This window comes from Mixophyes fleayi, chromosome 5 (assembly GCF_038048845.1).
Source record: "Mixophyes fleayi isolate aMixFle1 chromosome 5, aMixFle1.hap1, whole genome shotgun sequence".
Classification (NCBI taxonomy): Eukaryota; Metazoa; Chordata; class Amphibia; order Anura; family Limnodynastidae; genus Mixophyes; species Mixophyes fleayi.
In genome coordinates, this window is record NC_134406.1 from 157,067,996 (window position 1) to 157,086,357 (window position 18,362).

The following is an 18,362-nucleotide window of genomic DNA, read 5'->3' on the forward strand; positions in this document are numbered from 1 at the left end:
AAACTGTGGTCAGATGGGAACATTCATGCATATATGGTGGGACTGTCCCGGGATCCGCCCATACTGGGCAGCAGTTCTTGCTCTAGCCTCAACAATCCTAAATGCTCACGTACCACCTGACCCAAAGCACATCTTACTGCCACTACCCATCCTAGACCTCACTAGATCTGCTCACAAACTCTTTAGGCACATCATCAGTGCTGCCACATGTCAAATAGCGGCCTCCTGGAAAAGCTCCACACCACCAACACTCCAGATGGTCTGCAGTCGGATCTGGCACACTTACCAGATGGAGCACATTACTAGTGTGCTGAGGGGCTCCTCCGTCTCCTTCTACAAAGTCTGGACCCCGTGGGCCATATATCACAATCAATCTTCACTCCAGTTCTAGTGGAATCTAGACATGGAAAGATATTCCTAAGCAAGCATACTTGTTCTCTTACTGGATGCGTGAATCATTTACCCCCCCCGTCCCGTCCCTCACTTTGGTCCCCTGTATACCCCCCTCCCCCTTTATAACCTTCAAACTTGAAAAGTTAAAATAACATCCTTGCAGTATTACATAGATAAATATACATTTATCTCCCAAGTGCGAGAGAACCTGTTGTATGTAAATACGTGTTATCTATTTCTGTTTAACCTCTCGAGATTCTGTAATGCATTTTCTATGGAAAAAGATGTTTCTAATAAAAAGTTATAAAAAGTTATAAAAAAAAGTATTGTGATAAAGAAAAGAAACAAATTGAAGTGCCAAATCCTCACCACCTTCCAAATTATAATTAGATCATCAATAAAACGCCCATAGAGGACCAGGTTCGCCCCAAAAGGGCCATCCCAAATATATTGATTTTCAAAATCGCCCGTATATAAATTGGCGAAACTCGGGGCAAACCTGGTCCCCATTGCAGTCCCCAGAATCTGCAAATTAAAACGATCTTCAAATAAAAAATAGTTGTGAGACAAAATGAAAGATATTGCTTCCAAAATGAAGTGACGCCTGCCATCCGAAACATCAGTATCATTTGTAATAAAAGTTTTTACTGCTCTATGGGGAATATTGGTGTACAGAGCTTGTACAGCTTGTACTTGTGATTCAAATAAATGGCAGCATTCCCACCTGAGGGGACCAAGGCTACATGAGTACCATCTACTGCCCCTATGACATGCGGAAAACCGGCAATGGTGGAAAACTGCCGATTGATCTGCATAAGGGACTCCTCATTGAGTGGCAGATGTACAACCCTGCCGTAACTACAACAGTGGTCTGAAAAGACACTGTGGCGCAAAAGTGCAATACCGCAAACAGTTTAGTCAATGGCGGTATTGCTGTTGGGATATTGCGCATTGGCTCCAGGTCACTCTGCACAATGCTCAGAGTGTCCAGGATGACACAAGGTGGGAGTCGATAACAACAAACCACCTCTGCATCAGATATCCAAACAGGCTGAAAAGTGGCCTGAATACAAGATCCCTGGGCTGGCGACGATGGACTAGTTTCTGGTTTTGGAGGCGTCAATGCTGGTTGCCCTCTTGTGCTGCTACATGTGTACCGGCCATTTCTAAGAAACGCTATATTTGAGAGAGAAGGATGTAACAGAAATTTGCCTCATCATTTTGGAAATGCCACTCCTGTTTAAACAGAAAACATTTACAATATACTTACACCGACAAGTGGGTTGGCCAAACTCATAATGGGGCTGAAAAAAAGAGAAAAAAAATATTTAAAAAAAACAACCAAAGAACACAATTTTCCACTGTGCCACATGACTAGGCATTAAAGCAAAGCAAGATAAAACAAAAAACAAACAAACACATATATATGTCTCAGGGGGGATAAGAAATGATTCCTTTTCCTTATATGCTATGTCAGGATGCAGACCTAGGGCCTTGTTACTTACCACAAAATGGAGGGTGGTCCTTTGATGTATATGTCCTGTTAGGCAGCAAGCAATGTAAAGCTATAGAACAAATAGGAAAGCAAAATTAATCCATCTCCTTATTTGCTAGGTCAGCCTGCAGACCTGCAGACCTAGGACCATGTTACTTACCACAAAATAGAGGGTGATCCTTTGCTGTTAATGTCCTGTGAACCAGCAATGTCAATGGAAATCTAAATAAAAGATAGGAAAAATAACAAAACTAGTAAAAGCCCCAACAAGGAAACTATAACATGATACAAAAAAAAAGATAGATATGTATGAGGGGGAAAGACCAAATAAAAGTAATAAAATGATAAACAATAGGCTACCAGTAAACAGACACTTAAAAAAGTAGAAACCAAACAAACCATAATAATAGCTCAAAATATATAAAGCAAACATACCATATCAGTCATAGCAGCAAACAGGACGTAATCACAGCTTTATAGCACTGTTTGTTTTTCAGAGAGTATGTAGGTGAGAGGCAGCATACGTCACGATCACATGGCGATCTGGATGCCTAATTGTGTCTAATAGTGGTTCAGCACTGACAGATAAACTAGACCCTGAGTAGGTGCATACTATATGCCGAAAACCACGCAATTGCATACGTTCGCCCAAGTCTGACTTTGACGTCCCTACACAGGGAATACCTTCATTGTGAAGTGACCGTCACTGCCCTTTTCACGCCCCAAAATCGTAGGTCGTCGGAAATGGCGTTTGCATTCGCAACTGTAAAGTTTTGGCATTCGTACCCGAACGTTTGCTCGGTTTCTGTACATGCGCACAAGAATTTTGCATTTAATATGCATTGAAAATGGACATATGTTCCTTAATGACTCAGTGAACTGATCAGCACTCAGCACTGGTATCTAGCAACCAATCTCAATGCTGCTGATAATATGATAAACTATGGACTCATTCTATCGGACTATCTATGGTGATTTATTCATGTAATATAACTCTGCACCTATATCCATTTAATATCTCTATGTCATTATCTGTAATACTGATATTAGGGATTTATGTTTAAGGGATTGAGCATTATCGTCCTATTCTATTCTTATTTGTCAGGATGGCAGAGTAATTCACAATACAACGTTCCACACAGTTTCTTGTGACCATAATGCCAAATTAACAGAGACCAATTTCCTAGACACCGACCAACTTATTTGACACCGGTCGCACTAAACAATAAACAAGACAGGCTTAATACTTTAAACTCCTCCCACAGCCCTAGCTTGATGGACAGGTGACACTCTCACCGTGTCCTTATAAAGTAGTTCTCATCAGGTGCTCTGCTTGATTAGCCTCACTGCAGAAACATCCTGTCAGCTTGCTGATAGCTTTGGAAAAAGAAACTTTCCAACTACTTCACAACATGCAAGTTAAATCACACTCTCTATTATTATATTGTCACACATATGTCATCCTCCTTTGAATCTTTGAACTAGGTACACTGCTATATAAAGCTGGGTACACACTACAGAATTTTCCACCAACTTTTTATGCCGATCGATTTTACATGCGATCCATGTTCCGATCGCTTGGTCCATGGACTGCATACACACTAGCCTTGTTTTAGACGACAAAGGGAAGAACTAACATCCCTTTAGCGACCTTTTATAGCCATGTTGTCGTGAGCAATAATTTAAATTTCATTCACACTGAAGCATCATTTGTGTGGCATGTAAAGATATACCAAAGACATTAGCTTAGAGGGGCAGAGCTTTCACTATAGTTAACACCCAAAGCCACATAAAAAGAGAAGGCAACACTGTCTCTTCATTCATTCATATAAAATAGAAGTTTAGTAACATACATAAAATTTAGAAAACCATTTAAGTGGTAAAGTGCAATGCCACCAAATGCCTTATCCACTCTCTGATCATCTCCCGCCTGGACTACTGCAACCTCCTCCTCACTGGCCTCCCCCACTCTCATCTCGATCCCCTTCGATCCGCCCTTAACGCTGCAGCTAGGCTTATTTTCCTCTCTCGCCGCTCCTCTTTTGTCTCCCCCCTCTACCTAGCCCTTCACTGGCTCCCATTCCCCTTCAGAATCCTCTTTAAGCTCCTCACACTCACCTACAAGGCCCTCGCCAACTCCACTGCGCCCTACATCTCCACCCTCCTCTCTATTCATGCTCCATCCCGCCCTCTCCGTTCTGCCTCTGACCGTCGCCTCTCTTCCCCCCTTATAACCTCCTCCCACGCGCGTATCCAAGACTTCGCCCGCGCTGCCCCCCTCCACTGGAACAAGCTCCCTCCCTCCATCAGAACTTCCCCTAATCTGTCCAGCTTCAAACGGGCCCTAAAAACCCACCTTTTTCTTAAAGCCTTTCTGTCTCCCACTTAACTTCCTACCTTATCTTCTGCCTCTGTCCCCCTACTCTCACTCTCTCCCCTGCGTCTCTCTGTCTGTCCACCCCTCCCCTTAGATTGTACGCTCCTCTGAGCAGGGCCATCTCTCCTCCTGTTTCCACAACTTCTAACTCTGCTCTCCAGCTACTTAGCCCTCCTCCTCGAGGGTCCTCCACCCCACGTCCACTCTCGCTCCGTCCTCCCCCCTGGGGGTCTCCCTGTCTTCCGCGCCCTCCTCCCCCTTCCCCGCCCTCTCTAGCTGTGCATTGAGCGTACTAAGTTGCTGTGTTTACTGTACTGTGCTGTCTCCCATTGTATTGTGATTTTGTTTGTCTCTGTACGGCGCTGCGGATGCCTTGTGGCGCCTTATAAATAAATATTAATATTAATAATAATAATGCAATGAATATTCCCTAATAATAAAATCCCTTCGTATGTAATGGAATGCTCCATTCTCGGCAGGCATCATCGCTGATTGTCCACAGCAGAAACGAACGCCCATGTCTGAGTGTATAAAATTACAGAGGAACCTGTCTGGCGCCGAGGAGCATGAGGAGAAAGTGTCAGTGGGTGTTAAGGTTGAGGAGAAGGTGTCAGTGGGGGTTGCGGGTGAGAAGAAGGTGTCAGTGGGGGTTACAGCTATGGAGATGGAGACTGAGTCAGAGATGGTGCTGGAAGGGCCAAAAAATGTTGAAAAAGTTAAGGTGGGGGATGGAGATACTCAAGAAGAGCAAAGAGCAAATCCAATGAGCCCAAGAGAGGTGGAGATGATGGTCAAAGTACTGGACCAGGATGAAAATGACATTAAAAAAGGTCAGTAGCACATGTAGTGTACCTGCTTGAAGGACTTTATTTCATTCTAGTGTCACACGAAGCAATGTAAACGCCTAACGCCTAATTTGTAAAATATTTTTTTATGTCAGAATGAAGATTTAATGCTGAGAAGGCCTGTTTAGATGCCACTGATACCACTAATGTTACACCTGTTACCAAACAAGAAAAAATTGAAAAAGAAAATATATAAAAGAAGTTCGATACGAAGGTATTTCAGTGAACATGTATAGACAGCTAAATGCTTTGGGCACATACCTGTTCCGTTATAATAACCAAAATGGCGCCTGTTTTCCAGAATGTATGGAGGTTAAGCCCAGCCGACGTCCCTCCTCTCTGCTCCATTTAGACTGTGTGGCGGGCGTGACGTCATCATGTCACGCCCAGTATTCAGTCTGAATGGAACAGAGAGGACCAAGAGAGAAGAAAAGGAAAAGGTAAGTGAAGGGAGGAAAACGGGATGGGGGGGCATGGCACAGAGGGGTTAAAAAACGGGGGGGGGGGCAGCATGACACAGAGGGGTTAAAAAACGGGGGGGCATGGCACTGAGGGGTTAAAAAACAGGGGATATGGCACAGAGGGGTTAAAAAAGAGGGGGGGCATGGCACAGAGGGGTTAAAAAATGGGGGGGCATGGCACAGTGGGGTTAAAAAATGGGGCAGCATGGCACAGTGGGGTTAAAAAATGGGGCAGCATGGCACAGTGGGGTTAAAAAATGGGGGGGAGCATTTCACAGTGGGGTTAAAAAACAGGGACAGCATGGCACAGTGGGGTTAAAAAATGGGGGGCAGCATGGCACAGTGGGGTTAAAAAGGGGGGGAGGCATGGCACAGTGGGATTGAAAAAGGAGGGGGAGCAGCAAAGTATAGTGTAATGAAGGGGAGCCAGGTGAAGGGGGGAAAAGCAGCATGGAGGGCGCAGTGTGATCATAAGGCATTGCGATGATTGAGGGGCACATTATTGTAATGTTGGAGCTGGAGGAAGGCCTAATTATTAATCGTGGGTGGTTTTGATTTAACGCCAGGGTTGTTTGGAATTATCTAAATGTGGCCATTTTTTTCCAAATATGGCCCCCAGAATTCCAGGATCCAGACAAGCTGCAACTAAAGAAACATGCAGCCACAGGTGGTGAAAGTGAGAAGAACAGGTAGGAGAGAGCAGGACAGTATGTGAAATGTTGTGATTCTAGTAGGGACAATGCCAATTTTTGGGGAGTGTTGTGCCCAATGTAAGGTGCAGGCCAAGACTGAACTCTTTGTGTACACACTGCATTCTTTCTATACTACACTGTGGTGCTAGATGTCCTGAAAGTCAGGAGTGCTTGGACATATGTGACGCTCCGGCGAATTCAGAGCCTAGTAATTTTGATGTGTTAGTCATGCCCCAATGGCGCATTTGCCATGCCCCCAAATGCATGACCACACCTCTGATTTTTTTTTAAGCATACCTGACTATAAGGGGGGCCCCATGAATTTATTGTACCGGGGCCCTGAATTCCTCTTGGCAGCCCTGCGCACCACATGGGACTGGGACAGACATAAAAAATTTACATACACATGCCCCCCAGGTCGAGGAAGTATAGAAGGATTGTCGTGGATCGGACGGAAGTTTATACACACTACACAACGAAACGAGATTGGAACGAAAATATTTAACGGTACGACCAACCAAATGAGGCCACAATCGTCCATTTGGGCAGACTTTCGACCATTGTGTCACTACACACACTGACCAGATTTTTGAACGAGCGGTCATATGTCGGCTGATTGAGCAGATTATTGGACAAAAACTGTGTAGTGTGTATCTAGCTTAAGTGTGTAATGGCTGCAGCCTTACCCTGCAGACTGTCAGTGGAATACTTAATTCCTCTCTAAGAAGACTGTGGAAAACCTTTCCTTTTGTAATAATACAGTTACATGAAATTGTAAGATTCTAATGCCCTGGAATATAATTGCTATTTCAGTACAGGCTTTAAATGAAAACAATGAGAAATGGCAGTGTTATGAGCTCAAATATATCTCCATGCAAATCATATGACAGTTGAGAATTTTGTGTATTTAAGATCCAGACATTGTGTTAGGTGTAGCAACTTAATTTAATCATTTCAGCAAGGTCATTGTGTACTATATTCTGGCCCACTAGAGATGCTCTGGTACAGGAGGATGAAGAATAACCCCTGCTGTCTGAGGCTAGTCTGAGAGTATAAAAAGGGGCAACACTGAGCAGTTGGCATTTGTGCTTGTGTTGTCAATAAACTATATTTTTGATATATCCTGATCTGCTCAACTGAGTTTAATCCTGTGGAGGATGTTTTTTTTCACACTCATTTTGTGTTTCCAAGACTTCTCTGCCTTGGAAAAAGTCTACATAGGATGAGGTGATTATGCTACCTAAACTGTTTGCTAATATTTTTGCAAACACTTTCAAATCAACATTAAGTTTTAATATTTGTACCTTGCAAAACAGAATTGAAAACACCTATCAGGATAGGAGTAAAGTTCATATACTATCCATGATCTCATCTCTGTGGGTCTTATTTAGGAGCATAGTTTCATCTATTCCCCTTTGTGGAGGAGAAGGATTGGGCTGTAAAATATACATTTGTATCAAGAAGGCAGAATGATTGATCCAGGAGTTGGGGGTAATGTATGCATGTAAAATCTTCCTTGTTAAATAGAATTCAAAGGCATGTTGTCTATTCTAGAATACATGTGTTGAGAAATATTGTGAACACTGCAGCACGCCTGACCAGTTGCCTAGCAACAGTAGCATCTTTTCTCTGTCAGGCAACAGTGGATTGCACCCTGATGTACCAAGAGTATGGTGATCACCACAGCATACCTGATCTTTTAACAGTGTCCTTTTTCTGTCAGGTGACACTGGATTACACAATCACGTGTTTAGGAATTTGATAATCACGGCTGCAGGTCAGATCTGTAACCAGCATCCTTTCTCTGTCAGTTGGCAGTAGAGTGTGCCCTGATATGTTTAGTTATGTGGTGGTCAACGCTACATATGTGCACTTTTATTAACATTTCTTTTTATTCATCTTCAGTGTAAGTGTATTAAGTGTCATGTTTATGCAGGATGTCCGCCACTACACTCTGGACTAGTTGCCTAACAACAATAGTAGCATCTTTATCCTCCCACTCAGCTGGCGTCACAATGATTTGGCTAGCTGCTATCAATGAGTCTGTCAGGGTCATCTGTGCAATCACTTGCTATGCTCATGCAGCTAATAATCCTCCAATATTTCATAAGTTCTGTTGGCTTTATAGAACCCTTTCTGTTACCATACCAATTCTGATGATAGTTTTTGCTTGACCTAGTGTGCCTTGTATCCTGATCTGTTCTATTCTCAGTGTTTAAAGGATTCCCTGTCTTCCTCTGTTCCTGGCCTGGGCTTGTTAAATGAATCTGCATATATAGTGGTTCCAGTAGCTGAGGATCACATGCCATATTGCATAGGAGAGTAAGGCAGCAGCTAGAACAGGTAGGAGGACCCCACTTAGAATGGAATTCACAGAATATGAGTATGAACTCCACTAGATCCTCCTCAAGAGCTGCTTCATGGCATAAATTTAATTTACACTGATCATCCCAAGGACAAGCTATATATGAATAAATTGTTTTTAAATAATGACATATATGTAAAAAACAAAAATATTTTTTTTTGTAAGTGAAAGAAATGCATTGAACATTGTGAAGTTATGCACTAAGTTAGTACATAAAGATTTTTGTCTATATGTAGATCGCAAAACATCCATAAAACCAGTGTCCCCTCCTGAGATTGCTGGGAAGCTTATAAAGAAAAAAAAAAAATGCTTTGCATGTTTTGTTACTTTTTTACTAAATATATGCATGCTTGTAGGACATTATACTTAATATTATTTTGTCCTAAATAAACATCAATATAAACTATGCCTGTAGACTTGCCCTCTGAAGTGGACAACCTGGTGAAGGTGGAGCCAATAAAAATGTTGAACTAATATAATGTCATATTTGACATCATATTATATATGTGCAAGGACTAGTGCCTAAACCACAGCAGCCACTACAGCAGCACATTATTGATCAGCCCCAGCAAAACCCAGCCAATTCCATCAAATGGGCCACATAATACATCAGTTGAAGTGTGGTATTGGAAACTAGCATTTCAATTACAGTGTGTTAAATGACATAGCCAATGTATCTGAATTTAGCATTGTGAATAGTGTCCAGAAACAAGTCATTTTAAATTATATTAATGTGACCTTAAGAGAAATCAATACAAATGTAATTGGCATGAGGGCCAAATGCAACACTTACTTATGTCGCCCTTGCTAGTTCAAGCCAGAACACATCAATAGAAGCTTGTTGTTGGTGTCGATCGTACAGGTGTATGCATGCAGTTCTTTGCCATGTTATCTATTTTGCAAATAAAAAGCTTGTGCTTTGGAACTGCAGCGACCACATTGGAAAAGATAAGATACAATGGATGCATCAGAGCTTTCATACCATGTGCTTTGCTTTAGCCCTGTCAAGTCCAACCCCCTTACAGTATCTTTTTAATACTCTTTATGAGGAAATATAAGGAAATATTTTCAAGCTAAGGGAATTATTTTTCCCAAGCTAAGGTAATAGATTTAGGGGAATATGAATGGACACAGAGGGCCTGATTCATTAAGGAAAGTAAAGCAAAAAAAAGGAGTAACTTTGCACTTTGGCAAAACCATGTTGCATTGGAGGGGGAGGTAAATTTAAAATGTGGGGACCGGTTTATAGTAGGGGTAAGGTATGCCCTAGATCAACTTTAAATTTTTGTGTAAAATAAAGCTATCAATAAATTGTTTGCTACATGAAAAAGCAGCCAATATATAATTTATTTCCAAACAATAAACTAATTTGCATGCCTTTTTGCCTTAGTTTCCTTAATGAGATAAACCCAGCATGTTTAAATACTCTTCCCTGATCCAGTTAAACACCCTCTGATAAAATTAGAAATGCATCATGTGATAGGATCTCAAAGCAAGATTGCCGAAATTGCTTCTGTGTGTTCGATCAGTGTATGCAAGGTTGCCGTCACAGTTTTTCATCACTGTAGTTGATAATACCGGTGGTCTCTTTGAGGCCGAACACTCTGCTGCTATTGACAATTCCTTTGGGGATATGAAGCACAAGTCATTTAACATACCTTTGGGAAGAGACTGATTATTGAGATCTGCCAGGTGGTAAGCAGTTCCTCCCTTGGAATTATCTAATGCATATTAAATTTCTACTCTCTATGGATGATTGACTATATTCTATGTCTTAATCAGTAACTTATCTGCACTACAAACAGTATATTATACGCATGTATTTTCAATTACCAATAAAACCTGAGTTTGACAAAAACACATATAACTATATTTTTATTTATCATAGTCGACTATATGTTAACATGGACTGTTCTCTTACCATTAATGTTACACAATTTGGATTTAGATGTTGGCTGCTTGTTATGGATTGGGTACTAATTTCCGATGGTGAGAATACTGATGAAAATAATACTGCCATGAAAATACCAACAGAGTAAATACTGACATGGAGAAAATACCTAACGGTGTAAATAAATCTCAGCAGTCTATATCCCCACATGTAGAAAATATGTACATGGATAAATTACCTACAGTGTGATTTTTGAGGTTAGTGTTACATTTAGCTTTGATTTCTTCTTTTTACTGTTTATATTTGAAGGTTACGCATCCACTCTTTATTAGGAGCAGAATATTTTTCTCATTTTTCCTCTTTCTATTTACATAAAAATTTTGCTCATTTTCATAGGTTTATATTTGAGTGCCTGTGTTTTATTTGGTTTTTATCCGTAGTCTGTGGTTTAAAGTATATGAATATATTTAAATTTTGTCATACTGACAGTAATATTTCCTTTACTCTCTTAATGAATACTAATGGTATTTTTTTAAGACTTATTTAAGGTAATACACTGAATTATGTTCATTTTAAGAGATTTTTGTGTCACATGTTAACACCTAGTTTAACATAAAATTTGCATGTCATTATTACTGAAGTCTGTTAAGCTTTGCGTTATGCTTCAAACGCAACATTAACCTAGGCTAGCATTTCTTTAGTAAGCTCCATGAATCCTAGATTAGCATTAATTATTTTAACAGACTTTTTCTCAGTTGTCCTTTGAATCTTGTAAATCTAATAGAGCAAAAAAACATTATAAGCCACAGGAGAACTAAATATTTAAAGTGTGAGTAAGTAGGTTGTTATGATCAAGGCAATCCAAAGCAGGAGTTTTTAATTTGTATGCTATAAAAAGCACACATTTCATTTTCAGTTACTTAGTGACAAATATAAGAGCTTTAATATCAAAATGTTTTATGAAGCAAATGCCAAATATTAGACAATTATTGCCAATATTTGCATCCATCTATATAGAAATCAGATAAACCCAACTCTGATGTTTTCTTTGCTTATTCTAAAAAGAGTAATGAATTGTCATAAATAGTAATATCAAAAATATTTTTGGGGTGATTTTAATAACATTGTTATATTTATAAAAGTATTAAGCTGCATGTGCAAGGCACTTTCATGTTTTGTCCTGGGTCAATTAAAGCAGACTGAGTGACAACTCATCCCGAATAGTAAAAGAAAAAGACAATCCTTTATTAACACCATTTTTATAAAAACAGGCCAGCATTCTACGTGATAACTACTGATTATCCTAACACAATGTTCCATTTTCAGCATGCTAAAAGTAATATTCAAATTGTTTTTATTTTGTCTTATTTATTTTCAAGTCCTGTTCTTTTATGCAAATGCATATCTACCAGACAAAAAGACAGTGGTATTTTGAAAGGTTACAATAATTTCCTATAGGCTTAGTTTTAAATGTCTTACTTTTTTACTTACCTTACTCTTCATAATAAAGCTAAATTACTATCTGCACTAATATATATTTATTTTCTGAAATTTGCCACGTGCTTAAGAGATAAAGAGAGACAATTTTCATTACATATGTTTTTGGCTGCTCCAAGGTGTAGCATAGATATAATCTTTTTCTGTCAGGCAATAGACAAATTTATATTTATATATATATATATATATATTTATTGCACCAGGTTTTTGTGTTGGTTATTCATGTATCTTTAAGCCTGTTTCATTGTAGCATTGTAAAACAAAATGGGTCTGAGACTTATTACATAAATCTATGTGCTATAGTGAGACCAAAACATAAAAACCCCTAAAAATTTGTTTCATAAAATTGATAAACCTTGTGGTTAGGAAGAGACATGTAAGATATTTGCAAATTTTTGAGCTGTAACTGAATGGTAAGGACGGTACAATAGGACCTATAATTTATGGCAATGGCACCTTAAGTGTGGGACATGCATCCTTCTAAACTTTATATCCTTAGCAATGTATAGATACTGTAGTTAGGAAGTACTCCTAGTTAAAACTAGCCCTAGCTGGATTAGAACATGGCAGAATACATAGGGATGAGTGTGTATCACTCAAGTGTATATGTCACTGGGACTTATCCTGGCACTCCTGGGATGATGAATGCCATGGTAATGCTATAGAGTCACAAAATTATTAAGTAATGTTCACACACCCAATGTATCAGGAGCACACCAAGATATTGATCCTTGAACTAGCTTGAGTTGGCACATCCTGCATAGAGGGTGCAGAGTCTGACGTGATGCAGGTTTTCATCAGGGACCCTGCAAGGAGATAAGGGCTGCATGCGCAACAAAGGTCACCTTCACTGGGGTGGGTCTCAAGCATAGTTTATATGCGAGAAGATCGGTAGAGATCTTACTCAGATGATAAGAATATCAATGTGTAGCAGAAACATCAGAAAGGGTATCTGGAATAGTGGCTGAGGGCAGAAAGAACCAAATAGTAATGTAAATGTTGAGGAGCACAACAGAGCAACAGGGTACAGTGGACAGAAATCTTAAGATGTAGCAAGTGCAACCTTAATTACATGCTCTGGCACCCTGGATGTGCACAGAATGATTTAAATAGTGAGCCAAGAGTGTAAGGGGACAGGAGGGGGGCAGAGCAGTCATGTGATTGAATCTATAACAGTATGGAACAGGTCACCACAAGGGTGAAAAAGACCCTATAGAACCACAACAAGTAGAGGAAGAAGTGTTCCAGACATCAGGTGTCCCTTCAGTGAGTCCAGCACATGGCATAATGACTGATTGGACATACTGGTACTTCTAGAACTGTAAGCACCAGCATGCAAATGGTTGTCAGTGACATCCAGAGCAAATTGAACATTTCCAGCAGGCCCTGCCTATCAAGTAGGCAGGCCTTGCTGGAAATGTAGTTCCACAGTAGTCCCTAATAGGAAAATAGACTAGAAACATTTTATAAACATTCTATCAAAACAAACACACTCCCCAAATACTCGTTTTCCATTTTATTAAATTTCTAAATCCAAAGAGAATCTTCTTACTAAAGTAGTCCATAGAAAACCTTCATCCACAATATATTTCAAAGGAAAATAAAATAAATAAATAAACATAACTGTTCATTACAGAACCACCATCAAATGAATAAACTGAATGTAATTTTAATATATGATGTTCCAGATACATTCATACACCAACATCTACAATACAATATAATTCAATATTACAGTATGCTAGTGTTTACTTGTATAACACATTTTTCATACCTACTGTATACAATAGCTAAATGACATAGAACTGAATGGAGCCAGGGAAGCCTTTTTCATCTATCTAAATGTTTTTCCATGTGCTTTAGCTTGTACAAAACAACTAAAAAGGACCCCTATACAAGGGACTTCAGTTAGATTAAATAAAACAGCTGCTGCAATAAAAATCTGCTTATCCACTATATAAAGGTCAAAGAAAATAGTGCTAAATAAATTGAAACTTTCAATAATAAGGTAAATATCTCATAAATAATTAATGGTGCAATAATAGTACTGATTACAAATTTGAAATGATTGGATAAAATCACTTATCCATAAACACAATTATATTTATCAAAATAAATTGATAAAATATGATATTTATTGAAAAGTAAATTAGAAACCTATATTATTAGTAATGCACACAAATATACATATATTTAAACCGCTTAAACACTGCACATGAATACAGTAATAAAAATAAACTAATTTCAACTGTGATCACAATATACATCTCAGGTTATAGATACATTATACATTCTCCCATTTCACTGCAGTCTCCTAGAAAAGTCCATTCTAATTAGGAACAATATAGTCCCAAAATGTATTACAAAATGTTTTAATTATAACAATCAATAAATATTTGCTTCATCCACTTCAGGAAAGGAAATTAATTCCATGACAAAATTAGAGTATTTTAGATAATAAACATATTTGTAAAAGAAGAATTGAAAACGCTATAAAAATTTCATCAACAAGCTGTTAAGATGGTTTCCATTTTCAAAGATCCTCATGTATTGTAAATCTTTAATAAGTGCAATGTGGACACATAGCTCTGCCCAGTAAATATGACACTGCCTAAATGTGCTTACAATCTATAAAGTGTGAGAGAACAATTTATGTATTAGGTAGCAGAATAAAAATTGTAACTGCTGGTGAGGAGAGTGTGAGTGTCGATTGTGTGTGAAGCTGCATTGTCAGCTGCCAATAATAAAGCAGTCATTGGATACTGGAATTTCAGTGCATGCAGCAGTGATATAGTATAGTTGGAAAGAGAGAGAGAAAATGGAAGATGGAGACAAGAAAGATGAATTAGTCTATGTAAAAATCTAAAAACAGTCATCCACTATAATTGAGTCCTCCATTCCTTCATCTTCTGGTTCTAGAGAAGGCTGTCACTTTAAGGACACAATATTAGAAATCATATGCAACTGCTATGAACATTATGCAATGTAAGGCTCACGTATCAATATACATGTAAATGCAATTTATCAGATATCATAAATAAAACAGAATAGCAAAAATCCACCTCTTAAAGATCTTGTAAGTTATTTCTAGGATAACTATTTATTCAATCCTGGGGGTGCACTCCCCAGTAAGTCAATATTACACACTCCCCACCTAGAAAAAAAAAAAAGTCAGTTTAAAATAAGCATAGGTATTAAATGCAGTCCGATAATAGCTCAGACAATGTGAAATCAGGTTGAAAAAGCAATGATAAGATCTTTTAGTTCCTTAGCCACCTATACTTCAATAAATTCTAGGCTCTTGATGCCCATAATCCACTAATATAGTTCAAAGTGGAAATGAGTTTAAAACAGACCTTTCTTGGATACAAAGCAATATTCCAGCTAATTGCCACCCGCTGGTAACCAACCTTCCAATTCCTCCTTTAGTGTGAAATGAAAATCACTCCTCCTGCTGGCTCCTTTTTAATCAGTCCCCTAAAAGTGAGCAGGATATTCTTACCTGCAGGTCCTTTTTTGCAATACTCTGGCCAGAGATTTCCTCTAACATTCAATGCTTGCAGACTCTTGCGGCGATATCCGCTCACCTTTGTAAATAAGGACCATACGGTGTTACCAATAAAACTCTTTTAATTACAGCTGTGGGGATAGTGAGGTGGTAATAAGTCCATTCAGAAATAAAACTTTTAAAAATGCAAATGAAACATAAAACCTCTTACGCTTTTCTCCACTGCAAAAATTTGGTTTCCTCAGAGAGTAGCAAAATAGTAATGGTCCACTTTCTTAAAAAGGCCCTCTAGCCAATGGGATTCTGGACATGATTAATATCAGGTGGAATCAGAGAGAGAAAAAAACCACACAGCAGTTCACTAGTTTCCAATTACAAAAAAGTGGGCTCTGTTTTCAGAAAACCGAGCCTGAGCTTCTTTCAGTGTTATGTTACAACAGGTATTTCATGTTTGACCTTCAATTTTGTTATGTTTTCTTATGAGAAATTTTAAGTCTATTATTGCCATTATGTACATTTCCCCCTCTTCTCCTCTTACCTTCTATTTATACCCTGCCCCGCTTTCTTTTTGATTTGTTTTCTCTTCCACATTTAGGTAAAACGAAAACTTCAATAGAAATTGTTATTGAAAAAAAAAAGGATGCTGGAGCATTCTTCAGTCTGAAGGGAGATTTGTAATCTTAATGCTCTCGGGCTTCTTGGTAATTAGTATCTTCCAATATCCCTTACTAAGATCCAAGGTGGACACAAAGTGAGCTGCTCCCAGGATATCTAATAACAACCGTGATCGTCACCTTATTTCATTTTCTACAGGCCACACAGAAGTGAATACTTCCGTTTTTCTTGAGAGCTAAAATGGTACAATAAATCCTAATTCCAGTATTTTGTCCAATTTTTTATCATGCTCATCATCTAGGGGCCCACCCTGTATGAGTGTTACTTAATGGGCCTGGACTCACTGGTGTTGATATGCACTCTGTATCTCCAATATCCCCTTCATCTGCTGTCTCTGCTTGTCTGTCAACTGTATGCCAATGGGCAATGCTTCTGCAAATTCTCTTTGAATGCTGCCAACATGTCTAGCATGGGGCTGTCTTGCGGTTGTCCATGGGCAGATAGCAAATGGCTGCCCTTACCTCTCTGTAAATGTAGGCTTTGAGCCAATAGATATTATAGGAGTGTAAACTGAGAGCTTTCCATAGATACCATGTTTACTCCACCTCGACTTATACCACTGTGTATGGTCCAGCCCAGGGTGAATGAAGCTCGCACTTCTGCAATGGTGCTAGCAGCATGATGTTTAGCCCTACTACCATTTCACAATTGTAAGCCTGCTTGTCATAATACTGACATTGCCTGTCCTGTGTGCCTTGATTATGTTCACTCGCCAATTGCCTTAAACTCTGCAACCCATCTCTCACATCCTATCTCTTTGTTGCACAACATACTCTATGTTTTCCGCCAGGCTCCCTTCTCTGATTCTACATATGCCTGCAGTAAGTGCTTGAAGGTCATATTGAATCTTTCAAAAAGTGCTTTGATCAGAGGGTGGTATGGAGTTATGCATAAAGGATGTACTCCAAACTGGTCCACATCTTTTGGAGGAGCTGCTCTTGGAATTATGTGCTCTGGTCAGTCACTACTTGCTGGGGGAAACCCGTGTGACTAAAAATATCCATGAGAGCTTGAGCAACATGTTTAGCATCTATGGATGCTAGTGCCACTGCCTCCGGATTACTTTCACACTTCCTCTGTATCGAGGCAAAAACATCATCGTTGCAATGTCGGATCTTGTGGGTTTTGCATTCCATAAGTACCTCCCTCCCCAGGAGATCCAGCGCCATTGCTCACACAGAAACAGGAGAAGCAGTGTTCTTGTCACTTGACAAAAATGTAACTGGAAATAATTGAAAATTAATGTTATTGAGGTTAATAATAATGTAGGGATAAAACAAATAGGGATTTTAGATAATAATCGGGATCCTAAACCAAAACACGCAAGGGCGGTTTTGCCAAAACCAAAACCAAAACACGGGGGTCAGTGAACATATCTAATAACAATATCAATAGTACTATCAATGGGAAAGACAAAGCTAGTCCAAAGGCTTAAGGCGACCACTGAGCAGATAGAGATTGACAACGAGGAAGGCTCATACCATCAGTTATATATTTGTTCCAACTGAACCATTTAAATAAAGGGGAGGATGCTGAGGCAGAGTACGGGGCCCCCAATGTCTCCATCTCAAAACTAAACTGGATCGGGGAAATTATTTTACTTAAGGGAAACACATCTTTCATGCCTGGGCTATGGGAGCCCGAGGGACTACAAATGTATGGACAATCACATAGTGATCCCCTGAGGAACCTAGCTGGGAAAAAGGTGGTAAAGGACCAATTCAGGGGAGAGAGGAAGTAACTAAATCAAAAACTTCTATCCACAAAAAGTGAACTATTGGACAGTCCCAGAAAATATGAAATACGTCTCCATTTGATCCACAATTACGTCAGCAGTATTTAGAAGTTTTTTTTAGTATTTACTTGGAAGGCCATATCTTGTGAAGCTTGGCTGGGGTCAAGTAGAGTCTATGGAGTATTGTAATCAATATCTCACTGTGGTTCAAAAATCGGGACATACAGTACATGGATTGAGATATGGACTTTCAATTGAGTCCTTTCCAACTCGTGATCCAGGTCCTTCTCTCATTGCATCTAAAATGGAGACCTTATCTTGAGCTGTAAATTACCTATACCAAATATTATTGGCTACCTTGTTGTCTCCTATCATTAATTTAGTGAAGAGGAAGGTAGAGGGTTGATATAGAGATAGTTTGCGGGTCC